This window comes from Ambystoma mexicanum, chromosome 12 (assembly GCF_040938575.1).
Source record: "Ambystoma mexicanum isolate Mex_15411 chromosome 12, UKY_AmexF1_1, whole genome shotgun sequence".
NCBI classification, from domain to species: domain Eukaryota; kingdom Metazoa; phylum Chordata; class Amphibia; order Caudata; family Ambystomatidae; genus Ambystoma; species Ambystoma mexicanum.
Genome location: NC_090936.1, coordinates 236324620 through 236330619, shown reverse-complemented (window position 1 = coordinate 236330619; position 6000 = coordinate 236324620).

Here is a 6000-nt window from a genome sequence, read left to right as displayed (position 1 = left end):
TCCATCGAGAGGACAAGTCGCCCATGCCTAGTGATCAGCACGGTGACACGGGTAACCTTGCAAACAAGGACATTGCTGAAAAAGCTATCCAGGTAAGGTAGAACCTACATTGGACTAGGGAACTTCAAATCCTTGCTTGTGCAACAACAAATGTTCGGAAGAATTTCATGAAAAAAAGTCACAAAAAACACAAACCATCCTGCAATCTCCTCCTACAACACCATTGAAAAACAGAAGATGCAGCGAGATAGCAGGAGAAGGTGGCAAGGACACACCAGTTAAGAAACTAGACATTTTCTCGATCATGTCCACGCTCACAATAGCCTTGGCTCCATTTACAAAACTATATGAAGCTCTAAATGACACCTTTAAGGACCAGCTAACAATGGCAGCCTTTGCACAGACTAAACTGAACTTCATAGAGGGATACATTACTTCAAGGGTGCAGAAAAGGTCGCACTTTAATGAGATGGGTACGCAAACCTATGAACAACGCCAACCACAAATGAGGCCAGTTCAAACACAAACTGATTCAATCCCAACCAAAATATTCTGCTTTGAAGCATCCTCCACTAGAGGGAATGGAACCCCAACCACCTCAATGCCTGCAAAATGCTCTCAAACATCCCAGGTTCTGCACCCTCTTAAATCCGGGCCAGGTTCTGCCAACAAAGGACCTCACATCCTGAAGTCGTTTCCGGATATTTCAAGTAGTGAACAACCTACGCCATCTAAGCCTTTGTAGGGACCTAAAGCTATACTTGAAGCAAAGAAAAAACGTAATAGCATCTAAAAACCATTTACATGCTACAAATAAGCAATTGATTGAAAAAAAGTAGAGAAATGCAAAGGGCACTCAGAAGAGCAAAAACGTCCTCTTCTATGACCAACCACGAAACAGCTAGGAATGCGAGGAAGATCTATACAATCTGGTTCAAATCTTATAAAATCAATATTTATCAAGTGGACTCTGAAACCATGCTGAGAAGCCTTAATGGTAAACAACCTAAAGCCTTTTGGGCATTCATTGATTCCAAAGTGAAAAGCATGATGGACACCTTGACCAATGGCATTGGTGAAAACCACTGGATATCATACTTCTCAGAAATGTTTGCACCAATTACGGCTAAAAACCAGATCGTCTCAATCGAACAGCACTGCTGAGACATAGAACAAGACAAAACGGAGATCTGCCAAAGAATACGCAAGTTAAACAACTCTCGAGCGCCAGTGCCGGACGGACTCTCCAACATGGACCTGAAAAATAACATCAAATCTTGGGGGTGTCTTAGTAGCACAAATATTCAAGAACTGTGCAATTGCCCGTATGATTCTGACTTCATTGAAGACAGCCAATGTTGTCCCAATTTACAAAAAGGGGAACAAGGCCAACCCAAGTAATTATTGCTGTATTGCCTTAATGGACACTATTGGGAAACTATTTGGAATTTGGATCGTTCCTTCTTGACAAATTTAAGATCTGGGCATCGAACTCCAAAGGCCATGATCAAGTTCAATCCAGTTTCATTAAGAACATTGGAACAAAGTCAAATATAATGCTTTTGAGCATCCTAAAAGCCTGGAGGGAAGTCCTGAGATTCTCAACCCGATAATCCAACTATCGAACTATAGTCCGGGACATCTACGACAGTTCTATTAAACGGGGCTGGTCAATTATCCGAACCCATCCAAACACACAGAGGCGTTAAACAAGGATGGCCTCTGGCGCCAGCATTGTACAATGCACACATTGGTGACTACCAGACATGGGAAAACACGACTCTAGTATTTCCATCCTCTGCTGGGAATGAAAAAATAAGCAGACTGTTGTACGCTGACGACATTCTTCTGCTTGATCAAACACTGGTTGGTCTTCAAAGAAAGCTGGACGCCCTGCTGGCCTATCTACAGACACATGATTTGAAACTCAATTCTACAAAAACAAAGGTGATGACACTAGATAAAACGACTACCATAAAGTCAAAATCAAAATGGTACATGGCAGGTGACCACTTAGAGAAAATCAAGGCCTTCAGAGCAAAGGCTGTCCCGGCAATTACGTACGGAGCGGAAGATATGCCTCTGATACCACAAAACATCTGGACCAAATTAGAGGGACATTTTTGGAGAAAATTGCTAATACTCCCGCAATCTACTCCTATGGCTTCTATACGAAGAGAACTTAGCCTGACATCTCTCAAAGGAATGGTTGAACTAAATGGTCTGATGCTACACAGAAAAATAAGACTCTCAACCCAAAAAACCTTTGAGGTGATTCGAGAAGAACTGAATGCAGGCTCCAATAAAATGCTGACCATGTGGGGAAAAAAAAAAATCTTCCATTTTGGAGGAAATAGCCAGCTCCTGGGTGGAACTGGAATCCAACCCAAATAAAACAGCAAGAAAATGTAAGGAGTACGACTGGATTAAAACCGTAGAAACTGCTTCAAAAAACAAGCTAACCATCAACTTTCCAACTAATACTGAACAGTTAATGAACCCATGGGCTACCTGCTGAAATGTCCAAGCAAATAAATCAGATCCACTTATCTGAGGGCTAGGCTGAACCTTCTAAAGACCAAGGAGATACTTGCGATCAGAGGTCTAGCGGAAAACAAAATCTGCAGATTCTGTAACCAGGCGGACGCTATCGAGACTTTAAGACATCTTCTATTGGCATGCCCACCATTGAGCTCGAAAAGAATGATGCACATGGGTCACTTGTTTAAGAACACACAAAACTGGGGAGAAGAACATTGGTGGAACCTGTTGATGTCAGGAAAAGACACCAAAACAGTAATTGCAGTTGCGCAATCCCTTCAAAACATACATCTAAGCTTTGGAGAAAGGTTGTCTCATAGGCGCAACTAAAACTGTGGGACAACAGACAAGCTAGATCCAAAGGAATGATGAATGACTTCTTGTAAAAAACTGTTTAAAAACAGTTAAATCAAGTAGTAAAAACAAAACTTTAAAACAATATAGAATTGCAATGCCTTATTCACACCCTGGAAATTGGGATGCCTGATTCATAGTGACTCAGCAAAGTTGCCCTGGCAGTGCCAGAATGTCCTCAATTTAAATTTCCATTCCGAATTTTTTAGAAAGTCCAAGAAATGTTTCCTGATAATTTCACATTGCTTCATAAACATACCTCACCAGTCACAGGGTTCCATCAGAAAAGTGTTCCAGATACATTTTACATTTCCTTAAGAAAATACTAGTGCCAGGTTCAGATTATGCCCAGAATATTTCTCAAGTCAATTGCACATTGCCCACAGAACATTCTAAAGTGAGTTCTACTTTGATACTAGAAAAACATAATCACAAATTCACATTTTACATAAGATAGTAGCATGGTATATTTATATTGAAACACAGAATTACCATTACAGTTTCACATTACCTCAGTAAAGTAAAATGTTGAATTTACTTTGCTTCTAGACAATTACCATGTGTCTTTTACATTCACATTGCCTGCATGAAATTGGCATGTCAATCTCACACTGGCAAAAGAAAGTTGCCCAATAATGATTTCAGAATGCCTCCATCAGTGCACAATGCCAATTTTACATCGGCACCAGACACATTGCCATCATTGTGTCAAATGTCTACCAAAATAGTTATGCAAGTTTAACATTTGCCCAACAAATGATATCGCCATTTTCACAATGCCCCCAGAATAGTAACATGTCAGTTTACATATTCCCCAGAAAAATCCCACCATTTTCAATTTGCCTTTTCTATAGTAATTAATGTACTATTTTAGATATTGCTTCCAAGGAATCACCATTGAAGTTTTACATTGGCCAGGAAATTGACATGATGGTTTTGTATTCCCCCAGCAGAAACTTGCCCCAAGAAATATAGCATGCCAGATTGTCAATGGCCTCAGAAATTGACGTTGCATTATTATATTTAACCTAATAAATTGCCACTGCGTTCTCACATTGCCCAAGAGAAACATACTAGCAGATTAACATTACCACCACTAAATGTCAAACTATTTTCATATGGTCTAAGTCAGGTGTCTGGTTCTTGACAATTTCATATAGCACCCCGGATGTGTCAAGCTAGTTTCACATGGTGCTACACAAATAGTCATGTTGATTAGCTCTAGACAATTGAGAATTACAGTTTCACATTTGCACCCAGAAACACTTCCCCAGGCTGCATTCACATTGCACGCAAAACTCTTTACAATGGCCCTCATTACGACCCTGGCGGATTTTTTCCGCCATCGGCGGACTTTTCCGCCATGGCGCAAAGTCCCTTTACGCCATGGCGGATGGCGGACTTACCGCCCCATTCCGAGGTCGGCGGGGCGGTAAGTCCCCATTGACCCATTTACCCTTCCCCATTCCCATTTCGGCCCCATAGGGTATAATGGGAGTGGGGAAGGAGTTAATTACGCCACCGTAAATTACGGTGGCGTAATTAACACCAAGGTCCCAGAGCGCCATGGATTTTTCCGCCCGCAAAAAGCGGGCGGAAAAATGACCATGGCGCTCCGGGAACTCGTAGTTGGCGGTAAGGGGTCGGCGCAGCTAACGCTGGCGCAGACCCCTTAGCGCCAGGGTCGTAATGAGGGCCAATGTCTGTTACGCAGCACCTCTGGCTTCAAAATGTTCAAAGATAATTCCCATCTGCCAATTTCATACTGCCTCAGAACATCACAAAATCAGTTCAGACAAATGTTCCATGCTGAATTTACATTCATTCAGAAAAAAATCACGACAGTTTCAAATTACCCTATAAAATTGAGCATGACACTAAAATATAGCCTTCAAAAACCTTAAAGGCACATCTCAAGAGAACATGAGTCATTTTCCTTGTGGCAGTACTTGCAGGGGAGTAAACCAAGTCTGTAGAAGTAAAGAAGCGTAGAAGTGCATGTCTGGGACCCACACCCAAAATGGAAGGAAACTACAAGCTATCTTCCTAGTGGCAGTACTTGGCAGGGTAGTGCAACAAGTGAGAGAGAAGGGAGGAAGCAGGGTCTAGTACCCTATCAATATACAAACTATATTGTCGAGAAGCCTGAAAGTAAGAGAGAAGCCAGGGAAAGGGAGTCCTTCCCCCTGGTGTTGCTGAACGGTTTTACGCCACCAAATGCACCCGGACAAGGATTTGTGAGGTTTGTGTGAGGACCAGCTCCTTATTCCCCCACAGAGCCTTTGTTTCATAGTAAGATGTCCGCTGCCGTGGGAGACCAGCCTCAACAGGACCTGGAGCTCTGATGCAAAGCCCTGCCTCCAGGCCTGCCGGCAAAGGATATCCGTGTGTGTCCATGCCTGCCGGGCCCAAGTCACTACTCACTCATCTGAAATGAAGCTCCGTTGATGATTCCTCCTTTCCTCTGCACACCGGAACCCAAGCTGTAAACATACATGAGTCACATCGAGTAGCGATCGGGACCCTGGCCTGCAGACTGCACTGGCTCCACACATCAGGTTAGTGAGAGCCGGCGCAGCGTAGGGAGACTATTCTCTTCTCTTCAGGCTTGCCCTGCTTTAATACCATGGACACCAAGCGAGAATCTGCAGTGATGTCAGCGTACACGAGTGACTCAAATCCTGCCGACTGGTTCGATCTGATGTGGTTCCCTCATTGTTTTTATGTGATTATGAAATAGTGACAGAGGTTCGCTCATTTTTTTTATGTGATTATGAAATAGTGGCGGAGATTCCCGCGCACGCGTATATTTGTGTTCTAGTTGACCAGTCAGACTACTGTTGTTTCCCTTAGGGTTACTAGGTGAATATGAAGTTATGGCGGATTTGTCCGTGCATGCGAGCATTTGATTTCTTTGTCATCTCGCTCTAATAGACTTGTTCTCCCCACTTTAGAGCTTTCCAATTATCAACAGCACAGACCAATTTCTCTCCTCTCCCACCACTTGTTGGGTAAATGGTGTCTTATTATTATTGACTCAAAACTCACTGATCTTATCGAGTGCTCTAACCATACCAGAATATGATATCATTGGTGGAACTACAT